The 12,083-nt window shown below is 54.2% G+C and overlaps 1 pseudogene; it reads right to left on the bottom strand.

Annotated features, from left to right (window-relative positions):
* Nucleotides 1-6,417: 6,417 nt before the first annotated feature.
* LOC148162896 (histo-blood group ABO system transferase-like) lies at nucleotides 6,418-9,893 on the bottom strand (annotated as a pseudogene).
* Between the last annotated feature and the right edge of the window lie 2,190 nt (nucleotides 9,894-12,083).

Genomic DNA, 12,083 nt, shown 5'->3' with positions numbered 1-12,083 from the left:
GAGGGGTCAGATACCCAGTGGGCAGGTCATGTTCAAGGTCAAGGCTGGCTGTGTGGGATGGGGTGTGTGGGCGCTGACCCTTCTGCCCGAGGTTTATCCCGATAGCCCTGCAGGGATGGGTCACTGCATCCCGGGTGCAGGGCTATGCACGCACAGGTGTGTGTTTGATCTGGGAGCAGCAGGGGACTGGGCAGGAGGACATTGCGGATGGCCGGGCAGGGCTGTGATGCCTCGGGGCCGGCTACCGGTCCCTGTCTTTGCAGAAGGCCACGGAGGCCATGGAGAGGCAGCTGGCAGACATGCCCTCCTCCCTGACAGAGGGGTTGACCCCACGGGCATCCCGAGAATGGTGCTGGGGAATTGCCAGGCAAGACCTCCGACACCACATGGACCTCTGTCCCAAGGGGTTGTTCACCGGACAGTGGTCCAGGAGCAGGAGCCCACAGAGGCCGAGGCCGAGGGTGAGAAGCCTGGGGCTGGGTGTTTGTGGTGTGTGGGGACGGGTTGGTGCTGGCCCCACAGGGAGGAGCCCCCAGAGGCTGGTGTGGGGCCAGGAGCAACGACTGGGCACAGAGCACACAGCGGGTGGACTGCAGTTGGGGAGACGTCCCCGTGAGGGGTCCTTCACGGCTGTGGCTTCTCTGGGAGACCCTGGGCTGGGCTCTGTCTCTGCAAAGGCCCACGGAGAGCAGGCACAGGGGTGAGCTTTTCTCCTCTCACAGCTGCTCCACCACCTGAGGAGCTAGAGCCAGATCTGGAGGGAGGGCTAGTGCCTGCAGTGACTTCAGGAGGAGACCAGGAGCCGGCAGGTGACCCGGCACCTGCCCACGGAGAGCCTGGAGCTGTCCAGGAAGAACTGGCACCTGCTCCTGCACCAGCCCCTGCCCCGCCCCTGCTACAGTTCCTGCCACTCCCCCTTCCCCCACCCCAGCCCCTGCCCCTGCCTCGGACCCAGATCCTGCCCCCGCTCCTGTCCCTATCCTAACCCCTGCCCCTACTCCTGCTCCTGCAGGGCTCACACGGCCACATCCAGAGCCCACAGCCCTGCAGGGGGAGCTCCTTGTACAATTACCCTTATTTCCATCGCTGGAACCCGAGACCCCGCCCGATTGTCTCATCCCCTCTCCCTATGTTCTTTCTCTCTGGTACATATTAACTGTTATTTTATCCTTCCATGTCCTATGTGCTGTGTATTATTTGTTTTAAATAAAATTACTTGTTTTCAATTGAACACGTCTTGAGCATTAAGTACATGCCCAACGCTGTGCCACCACACCCCCGAACATTGCCGCAGAATATCTCATTCCCCAAAGGAGTCCCCGAACCAGAAGCCCTCCTTGCCCTTTTCTCCTACAGCCCAGACCCCGGTGACCCCTAAGCTGCTTTCTCTCTCTGTTCCTTTACCTATTCCTGATGTTTCTGTAAGTGGAATCACACAATAGGGGCCTTTGTGTCTGCCCCCCTATTTTCAAAGGGGACTCGTTTTCTTCTGTGTTTATTTGTCATAAAATTTCCCCCATTTGATATTGACATCCCCGATGGATTACACATCAGATGTAATCATAGATTACATAGATTACAATTCCTAAAGGGAATGGTGGGCACAATCTCAGGGCCGAGACCCCTGGTCCTGCTGGGACACCACAGCCTGATCCCAGACAGGACAGGGCCGGTTCCTCCTGAGCCCCACACAGAAACCAGGGAAACGCAGAAAGCTGGACGGCACACCACAAAGGGCAAAAGCATTGCTCACAACCCAAGGCCAGAGAAAGGGTTCACCTGACTTTGGTCCAACCACGCTCCCAGTCACTGGGTTCCACAGGGACGGAGACCAAACACATGCAAGTCCAAGGCGGAAGGATAGGCACGCAGGGAATATGTGTCAGAGATGCGGGAGCTCCTGGGGAAGGACTCCGGCAAAGGAAACCCTATGGAGGCAGCGCTGGTCACCCTCAGACTGGCAGGTGTCTGGTCTGGGGACCAGCAGCCCTGGGGAGAATGGGAGGAAGTAGAGGTCCCCCAGAGAGAACGGTGACAGGCACCCCTGTCTGGGAGAACAGTGAGCAGCACCCATCCCAGGCCACAGGGGCACCCATCCTCAGCCTTGGACTCAGCCCCGGAAACTCTGGCTCGGTTTTTCACACACGTATTGTCAGGAGTGTTCATCACAGCGGTGCTGGAGAGAGCAGGGAATGGAACAGCACTAATGCCCAAGGAGATGGATGGGATCCACGGTCCCAGTTCTCATGATAGAATGCCCTGCAGCTAGAGTCCCGGTGTCATCCGGGGCACAGGATCTGGGAAGCCCCTCCTGAGACCCACCCCTCCTGCCACCCTGCTCCTGGGAACATTGAGAATTGTTTAAGGAGGAGGGGGAGAGGATCCAGGATGACAGCGGGTCCAAGGAGAAGGAAGGTCAGCACTGGGAGTACAGATGGACGTGCCCTGAGCCACCATCCAGGGCCCAGGCTGTGATGCCCTCGGACCTCACCCCAAATAAGGACTCCTGATTTATGGACCTGGTTTTACTCCCTCCCTCATTCCTTCTCTCCCTCATTCATTCCCCACCTGCAGCCCCCCCTCCTCCCTCCCTTCCTCCCTCCCTCCCCCTCCCTCCATCCCTCCTTCCCTCCCTCCTTCCTCCCTCATTCAGCAGAGGATCTGGGGTCCCTGCTGTGTACTGAGCACTGGGGCTTCATCAGTGAGCACCCCCCAAACCACATGGTCACGTCCCCTGTGGGAGGTGACGGGGGCAGTCCTCAGGGCTAGCAGTGGTGATGAGCACCAGGAATCGGCTCCTGAAAACACAGGCCAGTTGCACAAAGAAAAGAATGGAAGACCCAAACTTAGAACTTCCTCTAGAAAAGTCTAGTCCTGAAAAGTAATGAAAAGTAAGTATATCTTAGACTTCATGCAATGTGAGTTCCACTGGCAGGTACCTACTGATTCCTAGAACCAACAAAGACTAAATCATCCAGTGTCGACTGCGGTGTTGTGACCCAACATTTCGGACCAAATGCCAGCATTTCAGCCAACATCTCCAGGGTCTGAGTTTTCCCAAGGGTCTCTGCAATTCTCTGATCCTTCCAACAATCTCCTTGGGAAGCTCTGTCCTGTCGTCTTCCTTGTCTCCTGCTTCTTCTGGGACCCTTCCATGGCCTCCCCGACAGGGTCACCCCCTCCAGGATTCCCTGTGCCCTCTGGCCTGACACCCACATCCTATGCTGGGTCCTGTGAGCCTGGTGCTTTTTGCAAGGACTGTGTGCTCCCTCTTGGGTCACTTGCCATCTCCCTTGTAGTGGCCTGCCTCTTCCTGCGCTGGGTCTCCTCTGCGCAGTCTGTGAGGATGGACTGTGCCCATGTCATGGGCATGGAAGCAAGATTCCAGAAGGTCCAGAAACCTGCTCCCAGTCCCAGCGTGTAGAGCCTGGGTCAAGGATGGTCCACGAGCAGAAGAAGACTTGGGCCCAGGGAGACTGAGGGAGGATGTGGCACAGTGAGCCTGCAGGAGGAGAGTGAGCACTGTGGCGACATGGCATAAAGGCCTGCTGGGAAACAATGTCACACTGGCTCTGGCCACCGGGCTGGGGGTTGTCAGGGTATCCACCCACCGAGGCTGTAGGCTGACAGTGACTGGCAGGAGAGGAGGTGCATCTGATGCAGGAGAGAACCCTCAGGCAGAGAGGAGGGGGCAGGTGCCCCCCCAGCAGCTGGAGGAACTCAGGGTATCCACCCTCCCAGGCTGCAGGATGGCAGTGGCTCGCAGGGAAAGAGGCACCTGGTACAGGAGAGAGCCCTCAGGCAGAGAGGAGGGGCAGGCTCTCCCCCAGCAGCAGGTGCACTGGGGCAGGCTGAGGGCTCATCCGTGGACAGCCGTGCCTGCAACTGGGGTCTCCAAACAGACCCCCTCCTCAGGCTCAGCACAAGCTTGTCTGGATGGTCTTTGTCTCCCAAATACAAAGTCTGGCCCAGGACCCTCCTCAAGCCCCAACTCCCAATCCTTTGTGCTCAGCTCAAGTGACAAGAAATGCCCAATAGTTTAGGTGGTGTTGGGTGCACAGGGACATTTGCTTCTCTGGCCCATGCTGTAACATTGCTGGCATTTTAAAGATCTCAGGGCTTTGAATCGAAAACAGTAGGATGCCGGGGACCCCAGTGCGCTTTCTGGAAACCTGCCTCTGGGCCTTACAGCCCTCCCATCCCACCAGTTCTGCTCAGAATCCCTCCAGGTCACAGACCCACAGTCTTGGCTCCTCAGATGCCCGGACGAAGCACCTTCAAAACGCGATCCCGGTGGGGCAGCAGGACACCCTGCGGATTCCAGCAAATTCACCTCCCAGAAACTGAGGGTGCTGCTGGACGAGCTGTCTGAAAACAGCCATGTCAGGTTTCCAGGAAGATACCAGAGGCACAGGAGTAACTGAGGAGCATCTGAAGGTCAGGTAGGGGCCGTCAGAGCTTCCAGACCCTTCTTCCCTAAAGCTCCTCATTCCTCAGCCTTTCTTCCTCTGATTCTGCTTGGTTTCTATTTGCCCCAACTGTTATCCATTGCCTTAGGCAGCAGAGACTCACGTATGCCTTTAAATCTTTTTGACATTGAATGTCCTCCAGTAGCCATTTCACTACTGGGAGAGTTGGTAGCAAGCAAGAAGTCCCAGAGGACTCCAAGGGTCTGGACTTGGTGTTTCCCTCTCCTGAGATGGGGACACCTGTGGGAGTTGCAGCTGGTCAGTTGGGGGAGGGCAGCAGGAACCTGACATAGACAGATGGGGTATAGGTGAGGACCGGGGCCCCCGGGTTATGTGCCTGGCATCTGGACTGAACAGGTCTTCAGAGCTGCAGACTGGCTGGGATCATCTTCAGGCTGAGGAGGAAAGTGAGGGGAGCAGAGGGGACTGAGGAAGTTCGGCTCAGACAGGAGAGGGCTGAGCCACACTTTTTGGGGGAAAGTGGGTCAGGTTCAGGCTCAGAGAGACAGACCTTGAGGCCATTATGCTACGTGAAATAAGCCAGTCCCTAACGGACCGACACCGGAGGACCCCACTTGGGAGGGATGGAGAGCACTCCCATTCACAGAGGTGGAAGGAGCTGCTGGGTGCTGGGGCTGGGGAAGGAGAATGGGGTTTAGGCTTTCGTGGGTAGAGGTTCAGTTTGGGATGATGAAAACATTGTGGCGATGGACAGAGGTAGCCAGTGCAGAACAGGGAATATACTTATTGCCACTGAAACATGCTTCATGGTATCAGCTGTATGTCCATTATACCACAATACAAAAGGAGTCAGGAAGTCGAGGCCATCGCGAGTCCCTGGAGGGCCCAGGAGCAGGGAGCCTGTATCTTAGTTCTCGCTCTCACGCTCTGCCCCTTGTTGGGTGACTGAGCTCAGTAAATGCTTGCTAAGACACAGTGCAGGCAGCTGGTCCAGAGAAAGTGCACAAGTGCAAACCCACTGGTGGGCACTGAGGAATCCCAAGGGGACGCACATCCAGACGGAGCGAGTGCCCACATTTCACAAACACCAGCACAGAAATAGCCATTTAAACCAAGGCGGGAACCTTATATTGCCCAGGGGACTCCACGCTCTTGGAAGCCGTGCTAGTGGCCACGGCCAAGGACTCTGGTGGCGAGGGCACTGGGGGGTCTGAGAGGTGGCTCGGCGCACCCTGACCCTGAAGCCCCATGGCCGCGGTGAGGTGTAAGGACTGGGAGGGAAGACCCGGCCAGCACCTGTTCTGGTCCATGGCTGCTACAGGACTGCTCCCAGCCCCAACAGGAGATTTCTGTTTAGAACCACGGAGAAAACCTTTTCCCTCAATTGTTCTTTTTAAGATGGTTGCTCAGCATTGACACAGAAAAACATCTGATATAAAACTGGAGCCGTTCACAGCTGTAAAGGACACAGAAATGATCAAAATGTAGTGACCACAAAGAGAGGAACTTATGCCCCCAAGCAGGCCTCCTGTGCGCAGGAGTGGTTGGGGCGCTGGCGTGCCCGTGCAAGCAGTGCTGGGTTCCACTGTTTCCCTCAAGGGGACAGAAGTAGGAATCTGCTCTGATGGCTCCGCTCAAGGCAGCACCTCCTGATGGAGACGGGGGCAGCCCCTCATGAGTTCCGGGTATCTTAGTGATTCTTGGGCATGGCCCAAATCTCAGCTTCTTCATGACCCAGGGAATGATGGGGGGCCAGCCCAGCAGGCTCGGGTCCCGCAGGTCCTCTGGGGCCAGCCCAGCAGCCATGGGTCCTGCATGGTCTCTGGGGGCAGCCCCTCATGAGTTCTGTTTGTCCTGGTGATTCTTGGGCTTGGCCTGAATCTCAGCTTCTTCATGACAGGGGCCAGCCTATCAGCCGCAGGTCCCACAGGTCCTTCAGGGGACAGCCCAATACCGCAGGTCCCACAGCTCCTCTGGGGACAGCTCCTCATGAGTTCTGGGTGTCCTGGTGATTCTTGGGCACAGCCATGGATCTCAGCTTCTTCATGACCCGGGGAATGATGGGGCGGCCAGCCCAACAGCCGTGGGTCTCACAGGTCCTCCAGGGACAGCACCTTGGTGGGCCTGTGGCCTGGCAGGTACCTCTTGAGGTGGCACTTATCGGACCACACGGCCTCAGTGCCATTGGGCCAGTTGACCCCCATCACCTGGTGACAGGCTGAGGTCAGTCGGGGAACCTCCACCACCAAATCCCAAAAAAGGCCCCCATGTAGTAAAAGTTGCCCTGGTCCCTGGGGATGTGGCTCTGGGACTGTGTCCAGCGCTCGTAGCTCAAGTCCTCATGGGCTGCCCAGTAGAAAACGGGGTGTGGGGTGCCAAAGAGGGGGGATAGGATCTCCATGCCCACATGGTCCCAGAACTTCATTCCCGCATCCACGTCCACGCACACCTGGTCTTCCACGTCACAGAAGAAGCGCTGCTCGTGGAAGCGGCTGATTATTGCTCTGTGCTGCATGGACACATCCTGCCAGAGCAGGATGCCGTGTACCTCGAGGACCACTACTCTCCGGCCCTCCCAGAGTGGCCCACGGGGCACAGCAACCAGCTGGTCGGTGAAGACGTAGTAAGTGACCCTGTGTCCACCATGAGGAACACCACACTTCGGCCTACCTGGAGGGGCACACGGGGCCCGGCAGCCGGCTGATTGGTGAAAACCTAGTAGTTGACCCCGTGCCCTACCATGAGGTCCTTCTCTGGTGTCTGCAGGAACAGCTCCAGGAAGACCACGTATCCACAGGGGCAGTGGACAGGGCAGGAAGAGGGTCACTGCAAGAGGCTGGCAGCAGGACACCAGAGTTGGGGGCCATGGACATGTGCACCTTCTTCAAGGGGGTGGGCCCTGGGCTGCTTTAAGCAACAGCCAACTCCTGACCTTCCTGATGGAATCTGCCAGCAGTACCTCCCTAATATCTGTTCCCCGAGATGGGGGTCATCAGCAGCCTGTCTTCCAAAGGGGAGCCTGAGGCTTTGGAGGCTGGAAACCCATGCAGCCCCACAGTCAGCATGCTGGAGCCAGGAACACTCCGCCTGTGCTGAGCTCCTGGGCAAACCCTGCAGGTGCCCTCCACTGGCCACCCCCCTGCAAATCCCATCCCCACCTTCCAGGAAGGAAGCACCTTTGGGCACAGCCCTCATTTCTATGTCTTACAGAGCGGCTAGGATCAGCAGGGCCGGACACCAGTCCCACTTTGCTTTGAGTGGGCTGCCGCTGGCCCCCGCAGACATGTCTCCACTTCCTGTAGGGTCCTCCCTGGAAGGCTACTGGGCATCCTGCTGACAAGGTGCTCAGTAAGCCACTGGTATTCCTAGGAGGGGTCACCCTCAAACTCTGCCACATCAGGAATCAGGTCCAGCCCGTGGACAGGGAAGGCAAAAGACGACACCAGGAAGAAGAGGGGGCTTGCTTTGGTCCCAGGCTTGAATCCAAGGGTGTAAGTTTCCAGGTCCAGTCTACATCTCCCCGGCCCCAAAAGGTTGGAAGTCTTGTCCAACCACGTTCCATGGCTGGTCGCCCTTTAAGGGTACTACCTGCTCCCCCCTGTGAGGACAGCAGGTCCCCCATTATAGGCAAGCGTTGTGAGCCCCTCTGAGACTGATGTTTTTGCATAGGCGCTAAGGCTACTTCCCTGTGCCTGCCCCACACCCAGCAGGTTAGTAAATCACTCACACAGGGAAGGCGGGCACTACATTTAAATAGGGGATAAGCACACTCAACCAGCAGACATGAGTCAGGTCACCAGAGGGCAAGCCCAGACCCAGCCAATGGGGGAACAAGCCAGATATGAAGCAGGGGGATAGAAGAGGGATCCCGGCAGAGGGCAGAGCAAAAGCAAAGGCTTGTAGTCAGGCCCAGGGCACATGTGGGACGACCACACACTTGGGTGGCCCACAGAAGGGTGGCTGTGGTGGAAGAGGTGAGGCTGGAGAGGATGGGCAGGAGGGGAGCAGACCACAGAAAGGCCCAAAGGTTATGTTCCGAAAATATCACTCTAGTTACAGAGGAGAATGGGTTCTGTGCAGCAGAGGAGAGGGAGAACCTAACCCTAAACCTAATCCCTAACTCCTAACCCTAACCACTATTACCAACCCCACAAAATCAGCAAAATACATTCCTGTACCTTTCTTAAAAGAGATGTAAGAAGCTAGATCAGAAGAATTGCAAAACCAAGAGCTCATAAACAGACTGTGCACCCTAAGCAAGTGGCTCTGCACAAACACCTCAAAGGTTATTCAATAGAGTGAAACAAGCAATGTTATACAGCACAATGAATTTTTAATAAATCATGTGGTCATATTAATTGATGCAGAAAATGTTCTAACCAAAGTCCAAAGTCTGTTGCTGATATAAATACTCACGAAAGCAGGAGTAAGGAGTAATTTTCTCATTAAATCTCTAGCAAACACCATGCTTAAGTCTGAAGATGGACAGCTCTACTCTGAAATCAGGAACAAGGACAGGTTGTTGGTTTTCACCTGTTGCTCAATGTTGTACTGAAAGTTCTACCCAGAAGGATAAGCCAAGAAAGAAGGCATCCACATGTGAAAGGAAACACTAGAACTCTGTCTAATCAGAGACCAGGGATAACATCATCTTGCATAGAGCTTCCTAAATAATCAACAAAAATGATTACAGCCAGTTACCTAATTCAGCACAGTTACAGGACAAAATATCAATACACAAAAATCTCTCTTATTTTATACACTAGCAATGAATCATCTGAAAAGGAATTTAAGAAAACAATTCCATTTTAGGGAACATCAACATTAACAAATTTTTAGGTATAGAAGTAATCAAGGTGCACATCTTGTACACTGAATGTTACAAAAATTGCTGAAAGAAAGTAAAGGAAACCTAAATAATTCTGAAGACACCCCATGGTGAGGAAAAAACATGCTATTGATAAGATGGCAGTAGAACACAAGGCGATGTGGAAATTCAATGTGTTCCCAACAAAATTCACAAAGGCCTTTGGGAAGAAATGCACAAGCTAATCCTAACAGTCATATGGAATTTCAAGGGACCACAAGTTAGCCAGAACAATCTTGAAAAAGATAATCAAAGGTGAAAGGTCATACTTCCAAAGTTCAAATCTAATAAAAAAGCAATAGTCAAGAAAACGTTGTGATACTGTTGTAAAGGTATGCATTCACCCTGAAGCAAATAATACATTATATGTTAATTAATTGAATTAAATGTTTTAAATAAATAAATAAAATAACAATTTTTATTGTTCTGCATACCCTTTTAAAAAGGTATGCATACAGATCAGTGGGATTTAAGTGAGACCAGAAATAAACCCCTTCTTCTATGGTCCACTGAATTTTGACAAGGGTGGACAACATTACATTGGGGGACAATTGGTTATCCATGTGCAGAGGAATGAAACTGGACCCTTACGTCATTCCACATAGAAACGTTAGCTCAAAATAAGTAAAGGCTTAAATGTAAGAGGTAAAATTATAAACTCTAGAAGAAATAAATGGGGATAAATCTTCATAACCTTGGATTTAGCAATGCTTTTAGCTCTGACACCAAAGCATAAGAAAAGAAAGAAAAAATAGATAAAATAATATCCTCAAAATTAAAAATCTCTTCAGCACGCCCGGCTGGCTCAGTCAGTTAACCATCTAACTTAATTTTGGCTCAGATCATGATCTCAAGGTCATGATATCAAGCCCCATGTCAGAGTAGGGCCTGCTTGAAAGTCTCTCTCCCTCTCCCTCTGCCCCCGACCGCTCGCACACTCTCTCTCCCTCACTATTAAAACAAATGTTGGAAAAAATTACAAATCTTGGTACATCAGAAGTGACTATCCTGAAAGTGAAAAGACAGCCCCCAGAAGGAAATATTTGTACATTATGTATCTAGTAAGCGTCTGTTGTCCAGAAGATGTAAAGAGCTTTTGCAACTCCTCAACAAAAAGACAACCTAATTTTAAAATAGACAAAGGACTTGGATAGACCCTTCTCCAGAGAAATCACGGGGAGTTGGGTGTTTAATGCACACAGAGTCTCCCTCGGGGAGAATGAACATGTTCTGGAGAATGAGGTACAACCGTGGGAACTCAGCTAAGGCCAGAGCATTGTGTACCTGAAATGTTTAGGTGGTAAAGGTTATTTATGTTTAGTCACGGTGGAAAAGTGGACGAAGGACTGATGCATGTCACCACGTGGATGGACACTGAAAACAGCCCAAGTGACAGAAGCCAGACAGAAAATGCCACTCAGATTAGCGCCGTCTGTAAATTGGCTCGAAATCCATCCTTAAATCCTTAAACCCATCAGGGTTGTGAAAATAAGGGAAAGTCTCGGAGCAGTTCCAGAAAAAGAAAACTGGATCTGAATGGAAAAGGCCATTTCGGATGTGGGGCAGGTGGTGGCAGTGGAAGTGGGCCTGTGGTCTGGGTTATAATGTGGAGAGTGTAATGGTTTCCTCATTTACGGGTATGTGGTGGTTCCGCGGGACAGTGTCCCCGTCGGGGGTAACACGCCCTGAAGCACCCCGTGTGGTAAATGTGGTAAGGAGACGACAGCTGGGGTCTGAGTGTGGAGGTAAAGCGTATTTGCGCTGCGGTGACCGGTTGACCGCGCTTTGAAATCACCGCAGAGTCCACGACTCCTCAAACCACCACGGCGGCACCAGGTCACGGAAGCAGAGACGACACCAGACTGTGACGGAGGCCGCGCCCTCCCAGACCCGGTTCCCCCACCGCGGAGAGCCCACCGGCCCTTGAAGGAGGCCACGTGGTAGCGAGAGACTCGCGGGAGGATTCAATCAGCAGCCCCCGTGTCTCGGGTGCAGCAGAAGCAGTGGGATCTGGAATTCCCATTTTCCACAACCCTCCCCCAAAACCTGGTTAGAACTGTGAAAATGCAAGACGGGCACCTCAGGAGAGGGGACTGGGGACGCCAGCAGGGAGGCCGGAGCGGGGAGCCCCGACAGCCCCGCGCACGGCACCGCGGGGACCCCACGTCACCGCACACAGAGCCACGGACACCCCACGGTCTGCGCACCCGCCCTTCCTCCGCTGAGTCCTGTGAGCTCGGGCCCCCTCCGCGGTCCCCGCTCAGACGGCTTCTCCTCACCTTCTCCTCCCGCGGCGGGGCCTGAGGAGGCCGGGCTCCTGTCCGTGTGGACGCGACCCCACGTCCTCCAGAGCGGGTCCTGAGGAGGCCGGGCTCCTGTCAGCGTGGACGCGCCCCACGGCCCCCAGAAGCCTCCACCTCAGGTTCTGAGGAGGTCCGCCCCTGTCCCGGCGGCTGCGCAGGCCGGGCTCTGGGCTCCGGGCGGGAGCTGGGGTCGTGCGCCCTCTGCAGGCGGGGGAGGCAGTGCAGGACAAGGTGAGCTCCCTGCTCAATGGAAGCACCTGCTCGCTCCCTGGGTCCAGCTGAAGCCATTAAATTCTGAAAATTCAAGCTGAATGGAGCCCAATATCCCCCCAACTTCTCCAAAAATAGCTAAGAAACAATTAATTGGAAACAATACGGAATGACAACAGTCCCTGACCCAAACAGTGCCACTGAACATGACCCTGGCCCTGACTGAACATGATTCCGACACAAACTTGATCTCAAGCCTGGTCCTGACCCCAG

This window comes from Eumetopias jubatus, unplaced genomic scaffold, assembly GCF_037043125.1.
Source record: "Eumetopias jubatus isolate StellerSeaLion01/CBP00866 unplaced genomic scaffold, mEumJub1_p1.0 scaffold_12, whole genome shotgun sequence".
Taxonomy (NCBI): domain Eukaryota; kingdom Metazoa; phylum Chordata; class Mammalia; order Carnivora; family Otariidae; genus Eumetopias; species Eumetopias jubatus.
Note: the sequence above shows the minus strand (reverse complement) of the source record. Positions and strands in the feature narration are given on the sequence as shown.